Here is a 17,082-nt window from a genome sequence, read left to right on the forward strand (position 1 = left end):
ACTCTTCTTGCTCCATTAAATTCACCTGTGGGTTCCTACTGGTTTCAATGGGCTGGCAAAGTGGTGATCCAGTGATTTCTTTCCGGATGGGAAGGGTTTGTCTTTTCTCCATGATTTTCTGCCCATCAGCTTTTTCTGGAAGTGTTGGACTGAGGATTTCTGGGGGAACACGGAATTGTAGGAACCTGGAATGGTCTGGGCTGGAAGGGACCTTAGGGACACCTCCCAGGCCGTGTCCAAGCTGGCCTGGGGCATTCCAGGGATGGGGCAGCCAGAGCTTCTCGGGGAAATCAGGATCTCACCCCTCCTCTGTGCACCCAGCAGGGTCTGTTCTGTTTCCTGACTGAACCAATATTCCTGGTTCAGTCATATTCCAATATTCTGTTCTGTTTTCCTGACTGGACCAATATTCCTGGTTCAGTCATATTCCAATATTCTGTTCTGTTTTCCTGACTGGACCAATATTCCCGGGCAGGATGTGGAAGGATTTCCAGGATTAGAAATGGGTCCTTTCAGGGGGTTACAAACTGTTTTTCCACTCTCCCAGAAACATCTGCAATGGCTTTTCCAGCATCGTCCGGGGAGACCGGGGCAGGACCAGCATTCCAATCCAGATTATCCAACTCAGTCTCGTGTCTTTATCCACATCCAGGCCCTAATTCCCATAAAATCTCCTGGTGAGGGGGTAGCTGAGGTCACCCCAAAGCCTGGGTGGCTCTGGGTGTTCTTTGCACCGTGGAAATGAGGAATGGAGTGAGCACACAATGGGGAGGGAGACGGAGAAGGGCGATCGTGCTGAGGCAGGGAAGATAATTCTGGAAAAACCTTTTTCCTCTGCTGAGGCCATTGTCGTTCCATCAAATCCAATATCCTGGAATGAAAAGAAGGCCTTAAAAAGTTGAAATTGAGGAGTGATGAATGAAGAGGCGCCAGATATTTCATTTAAGGAGCTGGATTTAATGAAGGCACCGTTAGGAATTTTCCCGCATTCATTTTAGAGTCCGCTCTGAAATTTGGGGGGAAATCTGAGCATCTGCAGAGATCCAGGTGAGAGTGGAAGGTCCAAGCTTTTGTGCTGGGATTTGGAGCAGCCTCAGGAGCTCTCTTCTCCCTCTGCCAAGGCCACCAGGCCAGGTGACAGCTGTGTCCCTTTGTCCCCTCTGCCCAGCCACCCCCGGGCCCAGAGCTGGCAGAGCTCTGCAGGACGCCTGGGCAAATTCCATGCAATCCCAAAGCCAGCATCAGAGGGTAAATGAAGGCTTAATTAAAAGCTGACATAGGAAGGGAAATTAAATTAATGTCCTAATTAATGCTTCGGGTTTAGTCCAAATGGGAAACTTTCTGATTCTGCTTTCCCTGTTGCGGCTCCACACTCACCTCTGGGCACTGATGGATTTAGGCTCATTTGGCCCCAGTCCTGGAAAACATCCTCATTAAAAATTGTGTCCAAGCCCACATTTAATTCTCTTCCTGTCGTGGTTAATTGCAGGCCTGGATAGGGATGAATTTAGGGATGGGATCAAAAAAAAGGTGGAGCTGTTGGGAAAATTCTGCATAATGGTCCCAAATGCTGATTTGACTCAAAAACCTTCACTTACTGACCTGTATTAGAATAAAGTCCATTAAATTAATAATGGATTGAGTTCATCAGGATCCCAGTGGTTCTTTTATCTCAGTAATTTTAGTGGAATTGGGATTTTTGAAACATGACTTCCTTAGGATTGAGAAGAACCAGAGCAGGGAGGTTTCCATGAAGGAAACGAGAAAAGGAGAATCCTTGGAAGGACTGAGCACATTCTCATGTCCAAGGTTCATTGGAGAAGAAGAAGAAGCACCAAAAGGCTCCCAGAGCAGTGAGGTTTCCATGAAGGAAATGAGGAAAGGAAAATAATTGGAAGGATTGAGCACATTCTCATTTCCAAGGTTCATTTCCTGGCCTTGGACCTTTCCAGGGATGTGGCAACCACAGATTTTTTTTGTATGACACCACTTCACCTCCGTCTTTTTAAGGTGTGAGGAGCCACATGAGTCAAATTCTTGGCAGCTGTTGGCGTCAGAGAGGAGGAATCTGCATTCCCAGCACCACACCCACCCCTTTAATCCCTCTGGATCCACATCAAATGCGTCCTGACAAGGTGAGCTTGGGCAGGAGAGCTCATGAGGTCATGGGAGGCAGGGAAAAAAATGTGCTTATCAAATCAAAGCCAGCTTCAGAGCTCTTCCTTGTGTGATTTGCCATTTGGGTGGGGCCCTCACACCTTTATTCTGAGTTCCCAGAGGTTTTTTTCTCCACGGGGAGACAAACAGGCATCAAAAATCGGGATGCTCATTAATCTCAGAAAAAATTTAAGAAAAAATTTAATGTTTTCATATTTATCAAGAAAAATGCCACGAGAGTGAGAAATCACCTCAGTAGGTGGCAGCAGCTCCCTTGGAATCAGGTTTGGAGGGAAATCCATGGGAGCTCTGGGAGAGGAGGAGCTCCTTGGGCGTTATTGATCCAGGGACGGCTCTCCCAGCCTGGGGCAAGCAGTTTTCTCTCCCCACTCCGTTTTTCACCCTTTTAGCTTTAATAAAAATTGGCGCTGCAAGTTTGAGAGTCTGGATTTGGTTTGTAAAGCTCAGGCTGAAGTTCTGATGGATCAAACTGAGGTTCTGATGGATCAAACTGAGTTTCTGATGGGTCAAACTGAGGTTCTGATTGGTCAAACTGAGTTTCTGATGGGTCAAACTGAGGTTCTAATGGATGAAATTTAAGTTCTGATGGATGAAATTGAAGTTTTGATGGATCAAACTGAGGTTCTGATGGATCAAACTGAGGTTCTGATGGATCAAACTGGATGGATCAAACTGAGGTTCTGATGGATCATAGTGAGGTTTTGATGGATCAAACTGAGGTTCTGATGGATCAAACTGAGGTTTTGATGGGTCAAATTGAGGTTCTGATGGATCAAACTGGATGGATCAAACTGAGGTTCTGATGGATCATAGTGAGGTTCTGATGGATCAAACTGAGGTTTTGATGGGTCAAATTGAGGTTCTGATGGATCAAAAATTCACCTCCTGCAGGACTTTTAGAGGTGGAAACTTTGGGAAAGCAGCAGCAGATGCTGCACCTGAAGGCTGATCTGGGAGGGTGGAAGGGGATTATTCCTTTTCCCTCAGCTCTGGGACACGCATCCAGAGCTCCCAGTATGGACCCAGCAGATCCCCATCCCTGGCAGAGTCCAAGGCCAGGAGGATGGAGCTCGGAGCACCCTGGGATGGTCCCTGACCACGGCAGGGGTGGCACTGGATGGGCTTTAAGTCCCTTCCAACCCCAAACCCTTCCATATTTCTGCGATTCCGTGATCCCATCCCTGCGTCAGCCACCCGGGAACGATCTCCTGGCTGTCAGAAATGTTCTTCCCCCCTCTCCAAATGTTCCACCAGCATCCCCCAAATGTTCCTTGCCCGTTTATCCAAGGACCCTTGGGAATTTCTGGGAACGAGGAGTCAACGAGCTGCCGAAAACCACATTAATGGTGGGGGAATGAGCTGCCAGATGGGCTCCCTCGGCACTTGGGGAGTTTTATTGCTCCTCCAGACAGAAAATGCCTCGGGCAGTGCTGGAATCTGCATTCCAGCCAGCTGGGGGGGACTGAAAGTCAGGAAAAATCATCCACAAAATGAATTTTCCCTCTCGGCAAAGGAGGCTCTGGGTTTTCCAGGGCCAGGTGTCGGCTCCCTGTGCCCCCCACCCCAGACTAGGAAGGAAAACAAGAGCCATAAAACACAGCTGGGAATGTCTGGAGACAAAGGGACATTTTGGAAAAAAAAAAAAAAAAAATTATTCAGCTTTCCTAATTCAGAAGTGATGGAGGTGCTGAGCGAAACCACAGCCAGAAAAATCCAATAATTAATTCTGCTTTATTCCAGAGTTTCCTTGGGGGAATGCTGTGATCCATGTCCGTGTGCATCCACCTGACAGGAAACTCAACGCTCCAGGTCTTGCACCTCGAACTGGCTGGCATTGATTTAGATATTCTGCAGAACAGAGCCTTTCCCTGGAAAAAAAAAAAAAAAAAAAAACAAAATCCATGGATTAAATAGTGCTCTAAAAAATGGCTCTGGGTTTGTACTAATGGAAATGTGAATTATTCAGCTCCAAAAGACAGAGGAAAGCCCACGATTCCTCGTGGTTTTTGGCTTAAAATGGGTCAGGGACCTCAGGATTCTCTGGGAATTCAGTCCCAGCCCCTCACAGGAAGGGTTTCCCTCCTAAAATCCGATGTAAACTTGCCCCTCTCTCAGTTTAAACCCCTTTTGCCCTTCCATGGGCGAAGAATTCCACCCTCCAAAGCAACCAACCCCTCACCCAACTTTGCTCTGACCCTCGGAGCTGCCTGCAAGCAGAGGGTGTTGTTCCATCAAAAGGGGATCACCTTCAGCAGCCACACCATTGTTTTCCAGTCGTTCAGTAACTGAGGGATCTCAAATCTTGCTTTCATTTCAATCTCGCTTATAATTTCCATATTCTCAGGATCTTTTGCCAGGCAATCGCTTTTATAAGGCTTTCCTGTTTCACCTTCCCCTGGAGGATGGATCCGCCGCGGCTCCAGGCGAGGAGCGGGTGTGAGAAGTCACACCCTGAGCGGGCTGAGGAGCTGCTGGCGGATCTTTCCAAGCCTCAAAACCGCCTTTTCCCTGCTCCCGCTTTTAGCCAGCACCTGTCAGGGCGGATCAGAGGAGGGAAGATGACGTGGAACGAAGGAAAAGAGTTCTGAGATGAGGATAAAGCCCCGCCGGTGCTCTGCTGGGTGTCAGATTTCTGCTTCGTGGCCTTGCCTTGTTAGCAAAGAAAAGGAAAAAAAAAACCACCCAACACCAGCAGGAAAATCAGCTCCTGGGTGACCCAGGCATTTTCTTCCCAGGGAAAATGGGGATATTTCAAGTGAAGTGCTTTTGAAAGCAAACTGCCACTTTTCAGCACCTCGTTGGTGGGGAGAAGGTGAGAGCTCCTTGCTCCCACACCTCCAGCCCCTGCTCAGCACTCGTCCGAGATCCCAGGGGAATGCCAGGGAAATTCCCTAGAAAACTGTCCCAGTCCTTGGCACGGGCGTGTTTGAGATCCCAGAGCAGCATCAGCCAGGCTGGAGAGGGGCACTGGCAGGGAGAGGATGTGGGAGCACTCCAGGTGAGAAACCTTTCCAAGCAAATCCTTCTGGGATATCTCAGGAAGGTTTGCAGAGCAAAATCTCGGAGCAATTTGGGAAATTCCAAAATTCCCAGAGGAGCTGTGGCTGCCCCAGAATCCCTGGAAGTGTCCAAGGGCAGGTTGGAGCAACCTGGGGCAGTGGAAGGTGTCCCTGCCCATGGTGGCACTTTTAAGGTCCCTTCCTACCCAAACCATCCCAGGATTCTGTGATTTTTTCATCTCTGTGGGTGCAAATCCACAGATGGAGCTGGAATCGCTTCCAGGAAATTCCAGACTCAGTTCAGGGGTTTGGTCACAGAGTTTTGAGCCACAAAAAAGGCAGAACCCCCTGGTAGTGGGACAAGGGGACATTGTCTGTGCAGCTCTAAATGGGAAGGGCGACAATCTGGGAGCCCAGAATTAAGCTGGGCATTTCTTGGCATTTGGAAACGGCCTCAGGTTGCGCCAGGGGAGGCTGAAGTTGGATATTGGGATAATTTGGGATTATTTGGGATAATAAATAAGAAAGGGCAGCGGTGCAGTGCCCATTCCTGGGGGGCTTTAACAGCCCTGGGGATGTGGCACTTGGGGACAAGGTCAGTGGTGGCCTTGGTGGTGCTGGGGAATGGTTGGACCCCATGACCTTAGAGGGCTTTTCCAACCCAAACAATTCCACGATTCCCTGATTTCTGTTGTGATTTTTCACGGTATAACTTAAGGGAAGAAGCAAAACCAGCTCCATCCCTGTCTGAGTAACTGAGGAGGCCCAGAGGGTGTGAAAATGCTGCCTAAGAATTCCAGGTCTCCTCTCAGAACCAGTCCTCTGTGCAGGGCTCATTTTTGCTTCTGGAAACAACTTTGAGTTTGATTTTTTCTCCTTCCTGGGAATTCTTTCCTTTGGAAACGGCTGGAATGGCCAAGTCCTTTTTCACTATTTCACCAGAGTAAAAAATCGCTTTCCACAAACTCCCCCTTTTTTTCCTTTGAGGTTCCCTGGTTTTTATGCCAGTGAACCCATGCATTTCAAATCCCCATCCCAAGCTCTGGAGCTGATTTCCGTGGCAGATAGGAGCAGCAGTGCCCTGATCTCAGCCACGGTTTATTTTTATTTTTATTTTTATTTTTATTATTTTTAGTCCAGGGGTTGTTTGTCACGCTGCCTGCACGGGGGGACTCACATTGCCGTGCTCTGGGGAGCTGTAACTCATCTTCTGTTTAATCCACTGTCTGTCACAAGCGTGGATTTAGGATGGAACACTCGGCCCCTCCTGACATCCTTCACAATCCTTTTCTCCGGGTGTTTTTTTATTTATTCTGCGCTCTGTCCTTGGTTACCAACCAAAGAAAGTTGGGGTTTGCAGTCGGTGTCATCTGAGGGAAAGCTCTCCCTGTGGATTGTATTTGTGGGGTGTCTCATGGCAGGAAGGAATGATGAATCTGACTCCCTGTTCTCAGAAGGCAAATTTATTATTGTATTATATTTTATTGTATTTTATTCTATTCTATTCTATTCTATTCTATTCTATTCTATTACATTACATTACATTATATTATATTATATTATATTATATTATATTATATTATATTATATTATATTATATTATATTATATTATATTATATTATATTATATTATATTATATTATATTATATTATATTATATTATATTTATTATACTAAAGAATACAGAAAGGATACTTACAGAAGGCTAAAAGGATAATAATGAAAAACTCGTGACTCTTTCCAGATCCCCCACACAGCTTGGCCCTGATTGGCCAATAAATCAAAATAAATCACAGCAGAAACCAATGAAACAATCACCTGCTGGTAAACAATGTCCAACCCCATTCCAAAGCAGCAGAACACAGGAGAAGCAAATCAGATAAATATTGTTTTCATTTTTCTCTGAGGCTTCTCAGCTTCCCAGGAGCAAAATCTTGCGCGAAGGGGATTTTTCCAGAAAATATGAATGTGACACCAGTGGAACTGGGCTGCATGTGGAACTCAGACAGGATCCTGGGATATTAAAGGTGTCCAAGTGAGCAGCAGATTGTGCTGTCCCTCCTGGGTTGAGGAACTCCAGGATGGTTTGGGATGGAAGGGACCATGAAGATCATCTCGTCCTACCCAGCAACAGAAATCAGGGAATCGTGGAATTGTTTGGGTTGGAAGTTGTGGAGCTCCAGGATGGTTTGGGATGAAAGGGACCATAAGGATCATCTCATCCTACCCCATGCCAGGCACACCCAGCAAAAGAATTCAGGGATTCGTGGAATTGTTTGGGTTGGAAGGAAGTTGTGGAGCTCCAGGATGGTTTGGGATGGAAAGGACCCTGAAGATCGTCTCGTCCTACGCAGCAACAGAAATCAGGGAATCGTGGAATTGTTTGGGTTGGAAAAGTCACCTAAGGTCATCGAGTCCAGCCATTCCCCAGCACTCCTGTCATGGGAAGAAGGAAAAGCAAAAAGGAGGGGGAAAAAAAAGAAGGAAAAGAAAGAAGAAGGCAGGAAAAAAGAAAGAAATCAGATGGAAGGGAGAGGGAAGGGAAACAAAGGTGTCCTTTGGGGTGACATTTGCGGTGACATTTCCTGGCGGAGCGGCGCCTCCCGCCTCTCCCATCACATTAAATTTTCAGGATGTCTCAGAGCCAGCCCAGAGCCAAGGAGCTGAGATGGATTCCTGGCTGTGGATATTTCCAGGCCCCCTGCAAGAGCTCCTTCACCCCAGACAGGGGAGACAACACATTTATTGTGCCAGAGCCATGCCAGGGACACGGCTGGAGGGGAGGAGAGGCAGATGGAGGGGAAGAGGGGGTGAAATTCAGCCTCCCCTGGATCAGCCGTGCCTGGAAATGCTGAATTTGTGATTAAGGAATAAAATATCCACCTTCCCCTTAAAATCTGGGTTGTGAAATCTGCGCCCAGGATGTGTAGCTCGGGTTTTTCTTCCCTCTGTATTTCTGTCCAATTTGTCGGTGTGGCTTTCCAGGTTTTGTGCAAAGTGAGGTGGAAAAATCTGTTTTTTCTGGACATCCTTTGGGAGTGGAGAGCTCAGCCAGGCACCCCCAGCACACGAGGACAAGCCAAGGGGGGGATTTCAGAGCAGAACATCCAACCCAAGTAAATCCATGGGGTGAAAATCCCAATTTAACCTGGCTCTGTGTTCTGACTGTGAAATGTGCACAGGGCAGGGGAGAGCAGGCAAGGACCATCCTGAGTCCTGTGCATTTTGACATTATCATGGAATTATGGAATTGGGGTGGGGAAGGACCTTAAAAATCACCCAGTTCCAGCCTGGACACCTTCCACTATCCCGGGAGGGTTCAAGCCCCATCCTCAGACACTCCTAGGGATGGTTTATCCAAAAATTCCCAGGCCAACACTCCCTGTGCCTTCAAACTGAACTCCCCAAACCGCCTTGATGGTGTCATAGTTAATGACTTTTATTAACAATGCTAATGAGATCACTAAAAATGTTTATGGGACAAATTCATTTAGAGAGACAAAGCTGCTGGAGCACTCAGGGCTCTCCTGGGCCCGGCTCTCCTGGCTGTAATTATCATTATTTCATAACCAGACCGGGACTTTGGATCTATTTCATTCTAATATTAAGCAATAGCTTTTCTTTTAATCCCCTCATGTTTTCCCCAGGCTTTTTGGAGGTGGTGGGGAAGATCCTGGGTAATAAAGCATGAAAAATGTGAGAGCAGGCCCGGGGAGTGCCCGCGCCACGTCAACACGGCTCTGCCTCAGATGTTTAACACCAACAAAACATCCAAAAGCTTTCTTTGGACTAACAGGAGCTGCTGTTCAGGGAAGTGAGAACACTCACAATCCTCTCCTGACTCTCATTCCAGCCCCTGTATCCACAGGATGGAATTTCCCATTGAGTTTGGGATTTTTTTTTAGGGGAAATTCCTTGGGGGACATGGGTTAAGGTGGCCTGGATGGTCTTAGGGGGCTTTTCCAACCCAAACAATTCCATGATTTTCCAACCCAAACAAATCCATGATTCTCTGCTTCGGTGATTATTTCTAATTCCTTCTCTGGGGTTAAGGAGTGATGTAGGAGCAAGGAATTTATTGCAGTTTTGGGATTCTGACTCATTCCAGCCCCTGCATCCACAGGATGGAATTGCTCAATGAGTTTGGGATTTTTGGGGGGAATTCCTTCATGGAAATTTGGAATAAACCTCTCTTTGCAGGTTGTCCAGGGCAGTGGTGGAGTCCCCATCTCTTGGGGGAATTTGGAAATGGAAGTGGCACTTGGGGATGTGGGTTAAGGTGTGGGACCAGGTGGCCTGGATGGTCTTAGGGGGCTTTTCCAACCCAAACAATTCCATGATTCTCTGCTTCGATGACTATTTCTAATTCCTTCCCTGGGGTTAAGGAGTGATGTAGGAGTAAGGAATTTATCGCAATTTTGGGATCTACAGCTGAAAAACACAATCGGGGAGGTCCAGAGGGGAGCTGGGAGGCCTCTGTGCGTGGAGCTGGAGGCCAGCAAGGAATAAAGTGTGGGAAATCATCCTGCCAAGGCCTCGGCTCCCAAAAAATGGCTCTTCCACCTCCGGTCTCGGGCGAGGAAGGGAAGAGAAATGAGAGAGGAGAGAGGGGAATGCAGCAGAGAGATTGATTTTGGCTGCTCTCTCCCGGAGAAAATGGAGGTGGAACAATTCCAAAGGCAGCTGGTGCTGCTGGGAGAGGCCTTGAGCTCAGCCCTGTCACATCAGACTTGTAACAAAATAAAGGGGGGGGAAAAAAGGAGATTTTTGAGGAAAACAACCTGGATGTGGCAGAGGTTAAACTGCAGGGGATCAGTGTGAGCACAAAGAGCTGCTCTCCAAAATAAGGCTGGGGACGGGAAGGAAATGGGAAGTGATGGGGGATCTGTCAGTGGGTTTAGGGGAAAATTCCAATCCCTGCTGTCAGTGCCTCACTGAGGTGTTTTATTGGGTATTTTTAAGGGGGAAAAATGTATTTTTAAGGAAAATACTCAAGAATGAGAAATTGGATGGAGTGTGGAGCAAGCTGGTCTAGTGGAAGGTGTCCCTTGGTTGGACTTGATGGCCTTTGGATGTCCCTTCCAACCCAAACCGATCCAGGATTCTGTGAAATTCCAACCTAAAACCAAAAAATTTCATTCCCATTGCCTGGAATAACAGGATTGAATGGACCTATTCCTATTCCACTCATTGCACTTCGATGTGTGAATTATAATATTTTTAACAACCTTTTCCTTTGTCTACGCCAGAACACAAAAAAAGAGGTAAAACTGTCTATCAAGAAGTAATTTTTTAATTTAAAAAAAAATATGGTTCCAGCCACTTCCTAAATGGGAATAGGAAGCTTAAAAAGCCTCTTTCCAAAATCCTTGCCTGGTTTGTTATGAATATCTTAATTAAAGGAGATTAGGGAATCATCTCCAGGGGGCCACTGGAGTCAAAGTTTATAACTGCAACTTTCAGATGGGTCTTTTCAAGCTGTTAATTGGACGTGGTTTAATTATAGTCTGGGCCTTTCCAGGAATTAATCTTGGAGAGATTTAATATCGTGCTCCATATTCCTGATGCCACAGTTCGCGTGTGGAGGACTGGGAAGGCTGTGGAAGGATTTTCATTGAGGAAAAGGTTCAGCATTGTATTATTTTTGGTTTATTTAAAATATTTATTAGTGGAAGGATTTTCATTGAGGAAAAGGTTCAGCATTGTATTATTTTTTGTTTATTTAACATATTTATTAGTGGAAGGATTTTCTTTGAGGAAAAGGTTCAGCATTGTATTATTTTTTGTTTATTTAACATATTTATTAGTGGAAGGATTTTCATTGAGGAAAAGGTTCAACATTGTGTTATTTTTTTGTTTATTTAAAATATTTATTAATTTTTCGCTTTGGATGACCAAAAGCGACCCCATTTTTCCCCCTTATGGAGAGGGAAATTTTCCCCAAACCTGGCATCAGCAATGAATCCCATTCCTAGAGCTCGGTGTTGATGAGGAGTGGCAGAGGAGTTAATTCCAGAGCCAGGGAACACCCAGAGTTTTGTTCTCGGGGCTGTTTGTTGTTCCTGCTCTGATCAAACACGGCTCCACTTCCCCCCTTGCTGCTCCAGCTTCTCCTCCTATTTTTGCTGAAAACAGTGGGAAACATTCCAGTGAACAATAGCACCGAGGGATTCGCTTTCCTCCTCCCAGGAGCGAGCTTCTGCAGAGAAATATTGTTTCTTAATTAATCATTTATCCACTTCATTAGGTGTTGTCGGCAGCGGAATGAGCAATGGGGCTGCTGAGACGAGGATTTGTTTTGTTTTCCGGGGAGCTGGAGATCACTCCAAGGAGCAGCTGTGTCAGGAGCACTGAAAGCAGAGAGTTTGGGATGAGCAGAGCCAGGGCTGGGTTTGATTCTGGTTTGATTCTGGGGTTTAATTCAGGGTGTGGAGCTGCTGGAGAGAGCCCAGGAAGGACCATGAGGAGCCAGGCTGGGAGAGCTGGGAATGGCTTCAGGGAATTGGGATTATGAGGAGTTTGGGTGTCAGTGTCACATTTTCTGAAAAATCCCTTCGCCCAGGATTTTGCTCCTGGGAAGCTGAGAAGCCTCAGAGAAAAATGAAAACAATAATTATCCGATTTGCTTCTCCTGTGTTTGGCTGCTTTGGAATGTGGTTGGACATTGTTTATCGAACAGGTGATTGTTTCATTGGTTTCATGGGAATTGTTTTGATTTATTGGCCAGTCACAAGCTGTGTCGAGGCTCTGGAAGGAGTCACAAGTTTTTCATTATAAATTTTTAGCCTTCTGTCTGTATCCTTTCTGTATTCTTTAGTATAGCATAATATAATATAATACAATATAGTATAATGTAATATATAATATAATATAATATAATATAATATAATATAATATAATATAATATAATATAATATAATATAATATAATACAATATAATACAATATAATACAATATAATGTAATGTAATGTAATATAATATAATATAATATAATATAATATAATATAATATAATACAATATAATACAATATAATGTAATGTAATATAATGTAATATAATATAATATAATATAATATAATATAATATAATATAATATAATATAATATAATATAATATAATATAATATAATATAATATAATATAATATAATAATAATTTTTAAAATAAAATAAAATAACGAACTAGCCTTCTGAGAACATGGAGTCAGATTCACTCTTTCCTCCTCCATCTGGGGAGCCCCAAAAATCCCACATTTTGGGGGGGAACAGGGATGTCCCTCCCACCTTCCTGTCCCACACACGTTGTGCCCCAGATGACACCAAAAAAAATGGAGCAAATCCAGAGGAAACCATGAAGGGCTGGAGCAGCTCTGGAGCCGAGCTGGGAGAGCTGGAAAATGAACCTCTAATGCCCAGAGCCCGTTCAGTGATTTTATATTTCTTTAATGATCCTCCGGCTCTGGTTTTGTTCGTGGAAATAAAAAGGCTGTGGCGCAAATGGAGCATGGGATGCCTCTGTGTGCATCCATCAGCAGCGATTCCTCCCTGCTCCACAGATCCCAGCCCTGCGTCCAAGGCGGGAGCTGAACACGCTGCATTGATTAGAACCAATTAGGAACCCTTTTTTTAACTAAGGAGAAAATTCTTATTCACCGCGGGTTTCGGTCGTCTCGAAAGTGCTTATTTAAAAATCGAAAGGAAGAAACGTTGACCCGGGAGAAGCTGGGGTGGATTTCTAAAGAATCAAAAACAGCAAATATGGAAAAATGATTTAAAGCAAATGGAATAATGAAGGGATTTCTCATCAGGTGTTTTTTCCATCTCCTTTCCATGGAATTTCCAGCCTCGGGTTGGAGCTGGATGGACTTTAAGGACCCTTCCAATCCAAACCATCCCATAATTCCACCATATTCATTCCAGGGAATCCTCTGCGAATTCCACCCCAGCCCTGCACCACCCTCACAGAAGACAAATCATATTTGCACCAATTCTAGGTTTAAAAAAGCTCAATTTTTGGTTCATAACATCAATTCCAACTGGTCATTCCTCCACACGCAGGAATCAATTCCAACTTTTGGTTGATAACATCAATTCCAAGGGGTTCCTCCACACCCAGGAATCAGGAGCGGTCTGCCCTGCTTTTGGAGAGGGAAGAGACAAAGCTGGAGCCCCTGAAATAAAATTTAATTCGGCTTTCTGCTTCTTTAGGGCAAGCTGGATGTTGTTTAGCCTCTCCTGGTATCTGAAAAATCATTATTAGGCCAATAATTTCTGATTAAGGCGCTCTAGGAAAAGGTGTCAATTAGAACTGAGCAGGTCTCGGGTATTTTCAGCCCATTACCTGGAAATGAGTTATTGGGAACAAGCAGTTCCATTGATAAATGCAAAAAAAATCAATAGGTGAGATTGTTGGGATTAATAGAGAGTTCATCATGGATTTCTCCCCACTGAGATTTCCAAACTTCTGCAGACTCCATCTCAGACCTAAAGTTAAGTTTCTCAGAGCCAAATTTGCAGCTGAAATCAAGTGAAACTTCAGCCAATCTTTATTTTGCCCGGAGTTCGTTCCTAATCCCAGAAGTGCAGCCGTTGGGGAGAAGTGAGGAGAGCCATAAAAACATGCCAGACCCTCCTGAGTGGAAACTGCCGGAAATTTTCTGAGAGTGCAGCACATTAATGAGTGGGATGGTAATTGAGTTTAATCTTTGGTTTATGGTGCATGGCAAGGATCAGGTGATGTTGCTGTGAGGCTGCTGCTCAAGGAGACTCCTTCCATCAGCGAGATTTCATCTGAACACAGAGGAAAAAGGGAACTTTTCGCTGTGGTAGATTGAAAATTGGAGCCTCCAAAATGCGAGCAAAGCGCTGGGATTGACAGGAATTGGGAAACTGGGAATGTTTGGAAGAAAAGGAGGCCCAGAGGGAACTCCAGGCTCTGCACAGCTCCCTGACAGAAGGGGGAATGTTACTTTTAGCTTCATGTAGTGGTCTCGGTTTGCCAATTTGAGATTTTAATAATTTTGAGGTTTTCTGGTTAATACAGTAATGAGCGTGGTGGGTTTGGTGCTGCCAATTACCAATGGACTCACTTTGTGTTGTGAGACAGGACGGGGAGAAAGGTAAAGCAGGTTTAAAACTTTAAAAGGATATGAAGAAAATTTTATTAATAATACAATATATAATATATAAAATGTATATTATAATAATATAATATATAATATGTGATATACAATATATAATATGTGATATATGATATATTATATATAATTTATATTACCTAACATATAACATATAATATATAACATATAACATATGACATATGACATATGACATATTATATATCTAATTAACAATTTTATTAATTTTATTTATTATTTTATTATTATTTTATTTTTTATTATTTTATTATTTATTATTAATTTTATTTAACCCTCCTTCAAGGTCAGGGTTTCCACGCGAGCAGAGCAGATCCCTCAGGGTGTCTGGGGAAAGCTCTGCTGCCTCCAGCCTTCTGCTGCTGTCTGATCCAGGTGACATCCAAGTTTTTCATTTCCTTTTCCCCCTCTCCTGCTGAGCCAGCGTTTCCCAGCTCTCCATCCATCCCAGCTCCCGGCCATCATCTGCATCTCCCGGCCCATTAATTAATTTCTGTTCTAATCAAGGGATGGCATCTTTCTCTCCAGGCCCATCCATCATGCCGGGCTCTTGGTGGAGCTGCAGATGTCCATCCATCACTTCTGCTGCCTCGTTCCTCAGGGAAAGGCTGCGGTGCCAGGAATCACAAAATCCTGGGGTGGTTGGGGTTGGAAGGACCTCAAACGCCACCCAGTGCCACCCCTGCCATGGGCGGGGACACCTTCCCCTGCCCCAGGTGCTCCAACCTGGCTTTGGAACCGCCCACTCCAAACAGGATCATCCATCAGGCCTCCAATGGTGCATCGCTAATTAATTAAGCATAGTGGAGCTAATTAAATAGCTGAGTTAGTGACGTCGTGTCTGTGCCTTGTTAGCGGCGTGCTGGTGGGGCCACAAAGCGCTGCCATGGGGCTCACAGGCATAAAAAATTATATAAATTATATAAATTACCTTAAATTATAATTTTTATTATATATTATTGTATAAATCGATATAATTATAACAATAATATATAAATTAGTATATAATAATATATTAGTATATTAAAATTATATCAATTATATAAAAATCATATAAATCATATAAATCATAAAATTATATAATTTTATATATTATTATATTAGTGAATATAATTAGAATTAATAATATATAAATTATTATATAGTAGTGATATATATTATTATATAGAAATTATAAAAATTATGTAAATTATATAAACTCATCTAAAATTATAGAAATAAGTCCTTGATGCTTTTCTAGGGTCAAGGAGAGATTTTATTAAAATTATATAAATTATATAAATTCATATCAAATTATAAAAATAAATCCTTGGTGCTTTTCTAGGTTCAAGTTGAGAGTTGAAACATTGCTGCTCCAAAGAACCAAATGGGAGGGAATCACTCTTTGCACGGGACAGAAAATCTCCCAGATTTGAGAAAACTGCACAAAAATCCATCTTTGCACCCGTGGTGATTAATCACCAATCAGTTCTGCTGATAAGAAAGAGTTCAGGTAATAAAAGCTGTGGAAGAGGGATTTTAGAACACCAAGGACCATCCACTCAGCCTTGGTTCTATTTCAGGGGTAGAATTTATTCACATTTTCGATCAGAGAAGAGAAAATGTGGGAGTGGATCCAAAATAATCACCCAGATTGGTGTCACCCTTTTTGCACCAGGTCAAAGCATCTGAAAAATGCCATAATTTTAATTTGAATAGCTCAAATCCACTCTTTAGTCCCAGATCAAATATCTGTTAATCCGCACAAACAGTTTTGCTGCATAAACTACATCAAGCATTCCTCCTGGAAAAGGAATGTGGGCTCTGGATTAAGCATGAAAATAAAAAAAACTTTGGTGTTTTTTATTGAATCTCTGCAGCAAAAACTGAAGTTATTGGGAGCAGCTCCAAAAAACTGGATTTCTCCCTTGACTGGGCGACATTCAATGTCAAGACTCAAGTGGAGCTGAGATAATTTTAAAATATTGTATGAATAAAACGTGCAAGTGGCTTTCTCTCCGAGCTGTCACTTTGCCAGTCTCGGCTGGAGAGCGAGGCAATGATTTTCCCAGATTTTCTGCCTTTAGACTGGAACAAAAGACGTCACAGGGAGGCTGAAGAAGGAATATTTTTCCTTTTTTGTCTTCTTTTTTTTTTTTTTTTTTTGCCCTTGAAGGTGAAAAATAAAGAATTGGGTCTGAGAGAGGATGGGGAGCCTGGATGTCTAAAAGCAGCTGAGATGCCCTGCCCCAAATCCACCATTTTCCCTGCGAAAAGTTGGGATTTTTTGTTTTGCTGATGTGTTCAGGGTGATTTCCAGCCTCTCTCCTCAGGCTGTTTCCTTGGAAAAAACATCCCCTTCTATTTCCCAGCCTGTGTGACTCCAAATCTTCTCCCAGCCTTCCTCCCGTGGCTGCAGGAAGCCCAGGAAACAATTTCTTGTTCTGGGAATGTTTTTTTAACTGGAAACTGAACCCAATTTCCAAAGGGAAACCATGCCCTGGGGTGGAAGGAAGTGCAGCAGGAAAAGTGAATTTTTTCCCTTGAGGAAACAGGGAGGGCACGTGATTTTTTTTCCCCCTTGTTTTTATTCCAATGCTCCATCTCCCGTAAGAATTCCCATAAGAAATGAATTCCCCTTTTCCTACTGTTGTTTTGTTCAGTTTTCCCCATCTTTCCCAGCTTCCTGGCTCTCTTCTTCCCTCTGAATCCAGGTCCCTTTCTCACTGAGTTTGGTGGTTTTCTTCCCACTGAATCCAGGGCATTTTCCCA

The sequence above is a fragment of the Molothrus ater genome, chromosome 28 (assembly GCF_012460135.2).
Source record: "Molothrus ater isolate BHLD 08-10-18 breed brown headed cowbird chromosome 28, BPBGC_Mater_1.1, whole genome shotgun sequence".
Lineage (NCBI taxonomy): Eukaryota > Metazoa > Chordata > Aves > Passeriformes > Icteridae > Molothrus > Molothrus ater.